A 14180-nucleotide genomic window follows, 5' to 3' on the forward strand; every position below is an offset into this window, starting at 1 on the left:
AGTTCTCTTTCACACTCTTCTTCCAGGTCTTTCCTCGTCACGTGTTTCAACAGCCCATGTTCTCATTTCAGACTCTCATCCAGAATCCTTTTGATATTCATTTTGAGTTTGGCAAATGCCTGGAAAGACAAGGCACAGTATACTCAGAGAATGATTTTACTGCATTGGCATGCAACACCAGTGCTAAAGTCTGGGGTTGCCACTTACACGGGATTTCAGGGAGACACCATCATTGCTCTGATACCACTGGTGCCTCAGCAGAAGGGGGGACCATGTCACCTCTTCCCTTGCCTTTTGCCCCTGCCCCTGCTTTAGGTCAAAAACTCAAAGAAAGGGACTCACCAGGTTTCTTCCCCTGTCAGGATGGTCCAAGACAGAATTCTTCTATGTATGAAGCAGGACTGCTGCAGCACGCATACGCTCTGGTTCAGTACCGCTGTCTTCTTACTGCGAACAACAACAACAAATAAAAGCCTTTCAAAGAAAATTGGCTTTGAAACAGGAAAAGGACTGGATGTGTATCTTAGTGAGCGTCCATCTTTCTCATCTGCAAGGAAGCTGGTAATGTTAAGCTTCCACAGACAACGCAAAACCTCTTGGGTCTGGTGGCATAGTCACGTAATATTCCACTTTGTTTAAGAGAGATTGTTCGTTCAAAATGGCTCAGTTTGTAATTATGTCAACTTCACAGAAATTAGGTCTCCATGAACTCCAGAGAGGCCACCGCTTTATCAGTGAAACATTCCTGGGACTGTCCTCTGGCCCTGAGGTTAGATAGCACATAATACCTGTATCCGTACTATTGAATCTGTATCCATGCATCCATACTATTAAATCCCTGTCTCCCCAAGGGGGTGTCGATGTGCACTCTGCCTGTGGACAGCTGGCCCCAGGGTAAGCTGCGCCAGCCGTGCCAGCAGCTGTTTGCATCAGAGCTGGCTGGTGAGGGCTGACGCCATGCCAGCATCTGCTGGGAGAGCTGGAGCCCGCGGGGCTCAGTGTCGCTGCCCGTCCTGACTGCCCAGAATGGCACCCACGGAAACAGCCCCAAATCTTGCAAATCCCGATTTAAGCCATGAAGGGTGTGCCCTGTGCGCTGTAAGCAGGAGAAGAGCGTGCTTTCTGAGGACGCAGCAGTGTGACGTGAATAGTAAAACACATCCTTTCCTTCAGAAATGCCCCGCCAACCCCCTGACGCAAAACCACATGCAGTTTGCCTCTCGGTTTGTGCAACTGGCCTGCTCTTAGCATGGCTGCTTTGCAAAAAGTACTTTGCAATGTATGTATACAAGAGAGCCAGCAAACAAGAAACCCGACATAAAAGGCCAGAGCTAGGGCAGGTGGCATCAAAGCAAGTGGAGTGGGCAGAGGGGAGGGGAAGAGGCTGCTGTCCCACCCCCCGCACTACCTCTTTCTACACAGACACCACAGGTGCTGAGATGCAGCTGTGAGACAGTCTCCCAAAAATCCCTATGACTGAAATCTCAAGGATGCTTGAGATTTCAGCATCTCCACTCCCCCCCCCACACACACACCAAGGTCCGGTCCCTAGCAAGGGTCGTGACTGGTGTCTTCAAACGTGATCATACCTTCTTGTACCCCGGGAAAAAACACCGACCATGGCTACAAGCCTCAGGTGCAGCAAGCTACTGAAATCAACGGGGGGACAGAGAGCTGTGCTTCTTGGCTGTACCGCTAAGGTGCTCTCGGGCCCACGCAGCAGTCTGACATGGAAGGAGAAGGAAGAGTTGCCCTCAGTCCCCCTCCTGCTGCGGCGCTCGAACAGGGCCTTGTCGGTCTTCCACCTTACGGCACATTCCCCATCCAGAGAAGCAGCACAACGGGAAACCCCACAGACACTCCCATAGGAAAAGCTGCACAGCCCACTCCTACCACGCATCTTCCTCAGATCCTGCATCTCAGGGTGTCATACAGCTGCTCCACAGAGGTTCTGCCAAAAAAGGAACCACTGCCAATTTAAAGTATGTTTTTACATGATTTTATTCCCAGATGAGCACAATAATACACGTGTAACACAAGTGCCCAGAGAAAAAGGATAATCAGCCAAAAGGATGCCCTGATATGTGATCGGTAGCAGACCAAAAGAAACATCCAAATTTTAAATTAAGAAAAAAAAAAAAGCTGGCTGACTTAAAAGAACAAGTCTCTTGCCTATTATTTTGCTCCAGCAAATGTTGTAACTTACTCAATGGATCTTAATACCAATATTTTGGGATGCCAAGTGCAAGTAAACTTTCTCCCCCTTTTCCAGACCTTTCCCTCTAGATATAAATCCTGAGTGGCACAGTGACAGGCACTCCCGCATCCCTGGGTTCAGGTCTAGCACAAGAGCAAGAGCTCGTCACCTGGGAGCCCAGGCGATGTGTGCCACCTCAGCTGGTGATGACAACACAAGCATTCTCAGCAAAGACCATCTTAACATCCAACCCAAGGAAAATAACTGGAAGACTGTCTAAGGCAAGAAGTTTGATTAGTAGGATTCAGGAGTGTCCAAGAGAGACACTTTGTCTTCCATCCCTCTGAAGTTCTGAGTTAGCCTCAGGAAACGTTGTCATCTTACCTCAGTTTCTTGGACCAGCTGGAAGACAGGAAATATTGTGATCCTATGGGGCTCTTCAACGTTTCCAAGCCCAGATGGGACATTTAGTGTTCTCTCCTAAATATCAAATATGCATGATTCTTGCTCATAGTCTAGGGGATCCCTTTAGTCATTGTGCCTTGGAGTGTATAAATAGGGCTGGAAGACACTGAAACTGCTCACAAACATTAAACCCCACAACTCTATAGTGTACGTCAATTTACACAGAAACCAGATACTTTTATTGCTTAATTAGAGGTGCACTAAACTATGAGCAATTCAGTCACCCTCCTGTCATATACCATGGGTTCTATCCTGCTCATAAAAAGAAATTTTAATTGGCTGAACTCCATTACCAAAGGCTGACTGCTAAACCCAAGTGATGTGTAATTACCCACAAGGTACATCAGGCAGTTTTGTGGGGCGTTAGGAGACCTCGGCATTCTGGCAGCTGGGCTGGGCATTCGCAAGCAGCCCTGGCACACTCACCCGCTCGCTGGGAAACACTGTGAGCTGCTCTGCCAGCTTTTATTGGAGCGGTTTGTTTGCCAAATAGAGACATGTGACCGGGGCTTGAAAAAAATATTTCATTAATATGAAAAATAGGCAGAGAAAGTACGCAGTACATCAAGGGATACCTTCATCACCATATGGCCTTTGATTGGCTTATATAGGCGGTTAGAGAGCTAGACAAAAATTGTAGGGGTTCAAATACGGCTTGGCCACAGAGCTCCAGTCCACAGGCCTCTCACTGAGGCTCTTTGTGACACTGTTCCTCATCGTCTATTCAGCCATCCCCTCCCAGGACACCACTTACTCCACAGAGTGTGTTTGGCATCGCAGCAAACACGCAAACGATGACTAACCCTCCAAGGCTGGCTGGGACCGGGTGGTCCCTAACACGTGCAACTCTCTTCATTTTTCTTTCAAGTTTTGTCAGAGGTATGAGCTGTGCTGCTAAAGACATTGGGCAAATTCAAACTTTCATGCTCCCTGATGAAGGTAAGGAGGAGATTTTCCTTCCCTGACATGCAAGTCTGCTTCCTTCCTAATGAGGGACCCTCAACAGAGGAGACCCATTCAGTACCACCCTCTGGGCCAGCTGCTCTGACTGAAGTCCCCTGCGTACTGCAACTCGGTCCTAGGGTGCAGGTAGCAAACTGCACAAAACCCCCAAATAGAATCATAGAGTCATAGAATGGTTTAGGTTGGAAGGGACCTCAAAGATCATCCAGTTCCAACCCCCCTGCCATGGGCAGGGACACCTCCCACTAGACCAGGTTGCTCAAAGCCCCATCCAGCCTGGCCTTGAACACTTCCAGGGATGGGGCATCCACAGCTTCCCTGGGCAACCTGTTCCACCGCCTCACCACCCTCAGAGTGAAAAATTTCTTCCTGATACCTAATCTACATCTACCCTCTTCCAGTTTGAAGACATTACCCCTTGTCCTATCACTACATGCCCTTGTAAAAATAGGGCAACATCCTGAGCATGTGGCAAACAGATCTGAACTGTGACCCTTCAAGAAGCAACTACAGGGGAAACCACAGGAGGCACAAATGGAGAATGTAAGCAATCCTGCAACTGCACTCATCAGTATGGAACTGCAAAACAACTGGACTCCATTTCTGGCCCTGAAATGCACCAACACACACTTTGGTGAGTTTTCCAAAGGCTGGCCTGCCTGGGACAGCCCAGGAACACAGCATCTCCAAACCATGCAAGGCTGCCAACAGCGACTGCGAGGTAACCTTGCAGCACACAAAATAATATGCGAGGCGGGTTTTCAAACCTGCTATTAAAAACATCCTTGGAGTGATGGCTGCATCCTGACACTCAACATGGACAACCCATGCTTCACGTCCCAGTGACAGGGCAATAACTCCCTTAGGGGATGTGTATGGACTGCACAAACGAGCTCTACCCTTTGATGACTGCCCTTTTGGGAAGACAAATGTCTTGCACCTGTAAGGGAACTGTACAGAGCTGCAGCAGAACAGGCACAGGCTGCTCCAGCGCTCTCAGGCTTCACCCACCGGCCTTTCAGCTGAGAGGGGAGGCTGCCCGGGAGCTCCCCAAACATGTTCAAGGGACCAGTAGGTATTTTCTCTCTGCATCTCTCCACACCCCTATTTATACTGATGTAAGTAAGGTGAGTAAACTCACCCACGTTGCAGATAAGAAAAGTGGGCAGAAGCTTATATTGTGCACCCAGAGGTAGATAAATGCCATTTACTTGAGCTTGATCGCAAACGCTACTGCTGCACACTGTCCTCTTGATACACAGAGACAGGTCAACTAGCCTAACCTGCAATTGCAGAGAGTTAAAAGCAGCAGCACAATTAAAAGCGTCCATTATCCAGCATTACTGAACGGGGGAAGCTTACAAACAAGTTTAATTCATCTGTAACCTCCAGAGGCCTGGACCTCCGACTCGGCCCTCTTGCCACCGCCATAGTCAGGCGAGGCACGCTGAAGACCCTCTGGACCCCGGTGCCATTGGCTTCTGTGGCACAAGACCAGGCCCTTTGCTAATTCCATACAAAACACCTTGCTCCTGATTAAAATGAATCCTCTCAGCTGCTCAGAGAAGCGCATCTGACTTTCTCTCCCAAAGGAATTGCTGAACAGGGCATCTAGACGACTGCTGTACAGAAAGCCGAGAAAACCAAAAACATGTTACAAAGGAACTTGGGCAACCATGAGGCAAGCAAGTAGATCAGACACTGATGAAATCACCATGGTCCCCAAGCCATTCCTATGTCATTTATCTCAGTTGCTAGTTAATTTTTAACAGGCATTTCCCCTGTCCCTTGCCAAGCAGTTGGCAAACTCACTGCAGAAGAGCCGCGTGAAACAAGCATCCAAGCAGCATTTCAAAGCGGATGTGGTAAATGGAGTTCTTACTCCAAGTAAGAACTGTTGTTTAAAATCCTATTTCTCCTGTACCTGAAAATGAACAAACTCTTTTGCCTACAACAAAGAACTGAAATGCAACATCCCTCCCTTCTCCGCCATACTCTGCGCTGCAGCTTTTTTTCTTCCTACCTAGGTACAACATGTCCTTCCTATCTCCCATGCGGAGTGCTCTACGGAGTGCTCTACAAGGCTCCAAAGTAGATTCTTTAATTAAACAAAAGCTACCAACATTCCAGGTTTTTACAAAGTGCATTTGCACCAACACTAAGCCAGGGCAGCACGAGGGCAAGACAAAGGCAGAGCTCTTGCAGCCTCGCATTTCAGCACATTACAGTTGTGCTGCAGAGCTTCCAGTCTAGCCCACAGTGACACCAATCTGTCAAAAGCTCTTCAACACACCTACCAGCAATTTTATAGGCACTATACTCGAAATACTGGTAACTCTTACCTGCAAAGTGCAAACCCTGAAGCCACCTCCTCTGGTTCCAGTCACTACAACCTCTGGGCTGGTGGAGAGGTTGTGCTGCCCCCAGTTAGTCCCAGCTGAGGGCTCTAATCCCTGGGCAGGGGGCATAGGCAATGCTTGCCACCAGCTGTTTTGTCCTTGCAGCTAACCGTGCTCCTGCACCTGGAGACCCAGTGCTGAGCCAACACCACTCCAGATGGGCCCTAGACTTGCCATTTTCCCCCAGTGGGAGCGGGGATAAACCAGCGTGGGCACAGACTGCGTTAACACAGCTACGCTGCCCCGTGCACACACGCTGGCTTGCCTGGGTGCCTCTGCACAGCATAATGGCAGGCAGCCATGGGGGCATCACAACACCCCCACACCTTGCTGGAGGAGTTTCTAACTCCTGGCAGGACCCGATCCTGCTGCCTCTGCCCCTGGCTCCAGTTAGGGCTTGGGCACACTCACCGCAGCACACTGTGTGGAGTACAACTCCCTGTCCTCTGCACGGAGGGAGTACAGCTCTCCATTCTCTGCACAGGTCGCTTCCTCTCCTCCCCTGCTTTTTCTTCCTCTTTCTCCTCCTCCTCACACAGCTCTCAAAGTTTCCCAACTGCACTTTTTCTCTTACCCTTCAGTTTGGTCCGGGACCCCAACTTTTTTCTCTCCATCTTCCAGCTCTGTATTGCTGCTGTGGTCTCCAGCTTTTGATGGAAAACAGACTATCAAAGCCTTTACCCTCAGCTGCACACTTTTCAGTTTAGGCCCCCATCTACCAGGAAGATTCACGTTAGGTATAAAGCACTGCACCTGGTAGTGTTTGCCAGATCCTACCCAAACAATAATAAAGTTTCTTTGCCTCAGGACCTGATGAACCCAAAGACTGTTTTCTCTGGCAGGAGAAGCCGATTTACTCCTCAAGATAAACACTAAGCAAACAGGAATTTTTTTCCTTTAGGAACTAAGAAGCCAAAACTTTTTCCTGCAGCCATAGTCACACCCCTTGTGCCTGCAACGCTGAGCTATTTTTAAAAAATTAATTCCTGTGGTATTTTCCTAATAGCCATAAAGCAGCAGGGCATTCTGTCAGACACGCATTGCTATTATTACTCTGTCTATGTCTCATGACTATGACCTTCCAAATCCAGAAAGATTAGCCAGCTGTCAAACAAACAAAAAAAAAAAATTCTTCTCTTTGTAACCTTTCCTCTATCGATTGTTTTCCCTGGGCGGCAGCTCAGGCCTGGCAGGGAACTACATTTTAGTTCCTGCTCTAAGACTCCATCACATCTTGGAAATGTCCGAGTCTTGAGTGTTGCAACTTGGACCTTCTGCTGACTAAAAATAGAAACAAAAAACTTGTTCCTCTTGCCAATGTTTCAACAAGCGAAAACAGTGAACGCAAACCCAAGTGAAGTACTGTTGCCCATTCATGTCATAACGACACTTTCTATACCTGAAAAAACAACATTAGTAACTTCAAACAACCAAGGGGCACCAACATCAGCCATTCCAACAATCACACTGTTCCCTTCTTCATCTCAGGAGATGACAGGTAAATTGAGTTTGTGACTTTGCTAGTAATTCTAATAAAAGCACAAAGTCCATAGCAAATTATGATACAGACCCATATCAGCTTGGGGACCTCTTGTTAAAATAGCATTCACAAACACAGAGCTGTTCTCTCTCCTCTGTACTTGTTCCTTGGTTTAAATACAGAACACTTTTTCTAAGACTAAGATAAACGAAGATTAAAATCAGGGCAAATATCTCCTTCCCCTGATTTCATTGTCTGAACCCTCATTAAACTCAGTAAGCAAGGTCAGACCCCATCTATTTTCTATTCATACACACAATTTATTTCTGCGTGCCCCCAGTCTGTGGGCGGGCGAGAGCACTCCCAAGCAATCAACCTTTCACTCCCAGCTCCTGACCCCATTGCTTTTCTCCCGTCCTCTTACATTTTCCAGCCTTCTGGCCACCTCCTAATGGTGAAATAAGCTTTTTACTGTCTGAGCCAAGAGAAGACGCAGTGGCAACATGCCCTTATGAAGAAGAAATTGCCTCTTGCCATGTTTTCTACCTGGCAGAGCAAGTCTGCAGCCGTCTGTCCTCCTCTGCTGCTGCCCTCAGCCAGGCTTTAAGGCCACAAGACATGGCAAAGCTCCGGAGCAGCTCCTCGTGGCTCCAGTTTCCATCTTGTCACACTCCCCCTGCTCCTGCAAATGCACCCTGAGCCAAAAGCCTCTTCCCAGCCAAAACCTAACTTACTGACACACGAGTCCAGCAACTGGTAACAGTGGATTTTGAAATTTAAAAAAAAATTCCCCCGCATGTTAATGCTCTTTTTCCTCTATTTGATGAGTCCAGCTTCAAACTGTGTCCTAGAGAGGTGCCGAAAATAAGATACCGTGAGGTACGTGCAGGTACATCACAGCCCACCTGTGCCACCTCCCTCCCTGAGCTCAGCTACTGACTTCAGAGATGGCAGGACTAAGCTTAGTGTTACCGCTGTGCTTAGAAAGAACATTTACATAAAATTCAGCTGATAGCAAAGGTATAATCAAGGTTTTAGTTCATATGGTGCTATGCTGTTTTTTCACTGGCTGTTTTTCCGGCCCATGAATTCCAGCATCATTCATTTACTCAGAAATAATACTGAATTCTCATGTATGTCAGAATCACAAAATTTACTATGCTTCTTCCGCATCAAACTTAATGAAAAGATAGGAGATGGGTTGCAGCTGAACACTAAAAATTGCTGGATGAGAAAATAACAACCAAAAAGTTATCAACAACAACTGGCTAATTTCAGAGGGCAAAAGGGAAGGACTTCACTCAACAGAAAAAGAACAAAATCCCAAGAGAAAAAAGTAAGCATTTTTTTCCTCCAGTCAATAATGCCTATAATAATTCCAGTGGTTTATCTACATTTCTAGACTTTTTATTTGTTCTCCCAGCCATTGGAAATAAAAAATAAAATCAACTTTTGCCCCCCTCTGAACAAGTTACAGTGAAGTGCAACAGATGACAAGCTGAATGTGCCTCTAGCAGGCAGACAATTCCAATACTGCACCTTTATTTATATAGGAGGAACAACACCCATATATAGATTTTTATATATATATATATCTCACATATATCTATTAAAAATATAATGCCTACTCATGCATTCAGGTAAAACAAGGGTTGCTTGAGGAGTGCAGCCAGGGCTGGTCAGTGGTGGGAGGCAGGACCTCCCCAGTCCCTCCCTGGGGTTTGCTGGGGAGCGGGCGCTACCTAAGAAGGAACAACCTCCCCTAGTGCCAGTTTTTCCCCATCTCACAGGTGCAAATCCTCAGCAGTTTGTCAAGCTCTGCTTGTTAGAACAAAAGCCTTCAGTCTCCTGACATTTTAAAAGGGTTCAAAGAAACATAACATGAGCTAGTTAAAAACACCACGCGCAGCGTGTGTACACACCCACCCCGCTCTAAGCCAAAATCACAGAAAGCAAAGTTTGTACAGCCTAACAGCTCCTCCTGCCTAACCCCCCTCTCCTGCAGGACTCCTCCAAAACATTATCGGCACTGTTGCCTCACCTAGTGTGCTTTGAGAGCCCCGTGTGACCCCTCTTCACAGCAGGCGTGCAGACTGTACCCCTCCGTACACCCATGTTGTGCCTGGCACAGAGGCTCCGAGCCGAGCCGGGCACCTCCGGGGGGTACCCAATGTAAACAGACGTAGGAGAGCTCACGCTGCAGTGCTTTTCCCCACCGTCTGCCAGAATTTTTGCTCCAGCTAATTTGAAACTCCTCCTCTTGGGAAACCACCGAAAACGTCTTTGTACAGTTCAGGCCACGTCTTAATCACCTGGCCAAACTTCAGCCCTGCAGCTCTTCTCATCTTTCCTGGTTCATCAAAGTTCTTGGCCGCTTTGCCACTGTGGACGCTGCTCTCAGGATTCCTCTCACACACAGCGACCTCCTCCTACTTCAGAGAGCTGCGGAGCGGCAGGCAGCATGCTAATTGCAGACAGTAGCGCCTTCCTATCGCTGACACTAATAAGACCAGCGCGATGCTCAGACAGGGCTCACCAGCGGAGCGCGGGAGCCCGTGCCGAGCTCCCCGCTGCTAGACTGCTTTTGAAATGGCAATGAGATAAGGCCCATCTGCACTGTGCTGCGGCATGGTCGCACCATTTTATCACTCAGTCCGTTCCCAAACATCAGTTCACAGCTGTCTGCCTGCTTTGTGCATGGCACAGACAACATCCCCCTGCAACTGCTTTTATGTCAAATTCAAATGTCAGAGGGCTTAAGCGCACCCGAAGCCCACAACCACCCCATTCAGCTACAGCCCTTGCTTCCCTTTCAGTCCGTGATCAATCTATTTCCCACAGCTCGGGGGCATCAGAGGCAGGTGCTGCTATGGAGAGAAGAAAAAATGACCAAGAAACAAAAGACAAATAACATCATCCAGGTAATGCAGGTAAACCACCACCACCAGCATTCCGTCTTTTTGCTGGGCAAATTCCACATGTCCCAAATTTCCCCTAACACTGAACAGTCACACAGTGGCATTTTGTATTAAAAAATAACGTAAACTATATCACAGTCCTACTGTATAAAATTACAGAAGGTTACAGACTGTGCAGTGAGTAGCGGGCAATGAGGCTTCCTGCATGACAGTTCTGCGATATTTTGACACCGTGCCAAAGCCTGACAGCAGCCCTGGACTATTGCTTTTTAGCAATGCCTCTAGGCTGCTCTTCCTACCACACAATTCATCACTGTCCTACTCTTAGCCTCGGCACGGTCTTAAGGCCAAACGTCAGGTTTTGGGTCAGGGCACGTTTCACACTGCCTTTGTGTCAATGCAGAAGTGATGCCACAAAGCGGCGGGAGAGGAGGCATCAGGCTCTCAGACTAGAAAACACCTAAAGAATTGACAGTGAAAATCCTGTGCCATTGTCATAGAAATATTGCTTTTGAAAAGTCAATAGTGCCCAAATAGGTGATGTTATAATAATTAATAAACTTCTATACTGGGACACAGTGACTCATGAGAGATCTTAAACCGGATGCTGTGCGAACAGGGAGATTTCTATTCAGGGGATCACACCTATTATGTCATTTGCTTAAACAGACAGAACCCGCGGAACGGTGCTTTTATCTCTTCTTTAGGATGCTTTTCATCTGAACAGATTCCTTTCAGAGAAATAGTATTCTATAAAAATGACTTAACCCTTGCAATACCCTCCTGGCAGCTGTACTGTGCAATCATCCAAGAGAAACTTGCCCCTCAGATGAATTCAGCACAGCCCACTCACAGCATTTACGGGATTGCTCTCTTCATTTGGCATTATAAAATTGTTTTTCTCCCTAGTGTAAGAGTTTCATTTCAGGTCCTGCCAAGGCTAATATGCAAGATAAATACCCTCCTCACTCATGGACTACTGGGAGCCCTCTTAAGCACCTCAAGTTTGCTACATAATACCTCAGGAAACATGACAATCAACATCTTACATGCTAAATTATGTCAGACTTCAGAATGCAAGCAGGATTTTACTTCAGCTACTCTGTTCTTACCCTCCTCTGATACTGAAGTGATCCTCTCTAAATCTGAGATACTTTGACTCACAACGCTAGAAAGAAGAAATCAGTATTTCTTATAGGGATTGCTGTGAGCAGAGCTTTAGCTGAACAAAAGCTGTCACACCAACCTCCTCCATGAGAAGTTAGGTGCCAGGAACTGAGGAGGAGAGAGAGAGAATAAGAACACCACCAGCAACAGACCCATTTTAATAATTTTCTCCCTCAGAACACCTTCCCTAAGAATCACCTTTTTCCCCTTAAAAATGGATATATCTTTAATAACAACTTTATCGGCATTTATTTTTGTTATCACTTTGCCAGTGAAACTCTGGGACAATTTGAATAGTTAATCTTTTTTCCAAACGAACCCATAAGTTTTCATAGTGGCTGACCTGGAATGAGTATGTGCCTTGATAAAGTGCAATGACATTTTGCTGAAATGTAACTACTGTACATTTTTTATTTGGCAAAAAGGTAGAATCTCCCTTCTGGAAATTGCTTACAATTCAGAAATCTACATGCTCCTCAAAATGTCTTGGTTACTCAATTAAGTTCATAATGAAAGAGAAGCCATTCATAGAAATAATCTGTTAAACCCAGAGCAGAAAATTCATACCTGAGGACACAAACCTACAATGCATGAAAAGATGATGTGAGTTTATCTTGGTTGGACTGTATCTCTACAGTTTGTGTCAATCTGCAGAGTTTCACTGTCAGTACAGCTACTGCTCTCTCCACTACCCCGCTAGAACAGACTAATTGAGTCTAGTTAACTCTGAATCCTGCCCCCAATGTGTCCAACAAACCTCCAGACAGTTAAGGCAAAGCTTGCTCATTTTCACTATCAGCAACAGGATGTGCTATGAAGACTTGTCAGAGGTGCTGACATCTAAATATGCTTCACAAACTTCTGAGTTTTGACTGCTTCACTGTATTTTCTGAATGTATTATGCCTGCAATTTTCGTCCTCTGAATCACACAGCTCATCTGTGTCAAAGTAAATTTATCACCTATTAATTTCCATTTTTCTGCTGGACAGTTATTCCACACCTTCAGCAGACAAGGGCAATGCAATGGCAGGGCACTAGGTTGCTAATCCAACATCACAGAGGAGGTTACAGCATTTCCCCCCTCTGCAGTGGGCACATTTGGCACTCTTCTGACTCAAAGTTCCTGGCAAAATATAAACCAGATATCTTTTTTCAGTTTTGAGAGAGCTCTTCCCCGAGTTCATGGACTTGAGTGTCCACTTTACCTCTTTCAATTTAAAGAGATGCAGTTTTTCTTGTTCTGCTGTAATCGATGAAGGCTTTTTCCCCAAAAAACATTTCACAGGGAAGTTATACCCTACATAGAAAACATTTCAGAAATGATGAAAAGCTGTCACTTTTGATAATTCCCTTTTCAAGAAAAAACAAAAAAAAACCACCCAAAAGCCAAGCATGAAAAGGAGCAAGGGACAATTCTTAAAGGAAACTAAATCCATGGATCTGAAACAGCAGTGGTACAGCTGGGCTAGAGCTCCACTTCTTGACCATCAACGTCAAAAAAAAATAAATATAAAATCAGGACGTTTTCTAGTGTGGAGTAACTCTATCTCCCACAGGAAAGCTCTCCATTTGATTAAAACCGCTGCATCCTGTCTCTCAGCCAAATTAAACTCAGTTTTGCTTTAACTGTAATTCTGCTTTACCATGCCTCCTTGTTACAATCAGAACGGGTGTATTTTTCCACGAGAAAGTACCGGCGCAACCGCAAAGGAAATGTACTTATATCATGTCTCCACACTAATGTCCTATTAAAGCAAAAGCTGAATAAATCAGTTGCTTTCATGTTTGGGAAATCAGGTGGTCAGCACCAGCTCTCTCCCATCCCACCATGCCACTTGCCAGGGGGAAGCACAGCTGCTGGCTGAATGCTGCTCTGTCAGCACTGCACTGCAGTCTCTCATTCAGAAAACGTTAATTTAATTAAGAATATTTTAAAACAGACAAAAGGCAACTAAAAAGCCTGTCAGTCACCGTATAGTTTCCCAGCTTCTGTTCTTTGAATATATGAACTCATCACAGACCTGCCACTGATACAACATGCAGGCTATCACTCCTCTGGACTGTACAATGCCTGCAGCACACAATAAACAACTCTCCACCTCATACATTTATTCAGCTCAGTGGCAGCATCTTCTCATCCCCAAACTACTTTAAAAAGGCAGTTGCTTTTTGAAAGTACCTTATAACATTCTCGGATTACCAAAAAACTGTCCAAGGGACTTCAGACATGGTTCTTTTTAAAAATACACATACAGGATTCCTTCTGTAGCATGAAAATGAGAGTTAAAACCTTGGACACTTGGTGAATACAAGTAAAATCTTCCTCCCAGAAACCCAGGTTAGCAGGGGTTAGCACTGTTAGACGAAGAGCAGTGCTTTGTCTACACCCTTCATCCCTGAGCCTTGAAGGAAGGCACTCCATGGGGACCACTGGTGTAGAAGATAACTGTTAGCAGTACCAGCAAACCTGCACGTGAACATCTGAGAGTTGAGAAACGCTCCTCAAGCCAGAGAGGCCAAACATCACACCAGAACCAGGGGTCTGCAAGAAATTCCAGTGTCACTTTTGGAAGCCTCACCTCAGGGAACT

This window comes from Rissa tridactyla, chromosome 5 (assembly GCF_028500815.1).
Source record: "Rissa tridactyla isolate bRisTri1 chromosome 5, bRisTri1.patW.cur.20221130, whole genome shotgun sequence".
NCBI classification, from domain to species: Eukaryota; Metazoa; Chordata; class Aves; order Charadriiformes; family Laridae; genus Rissa; species Rissa tridactyla.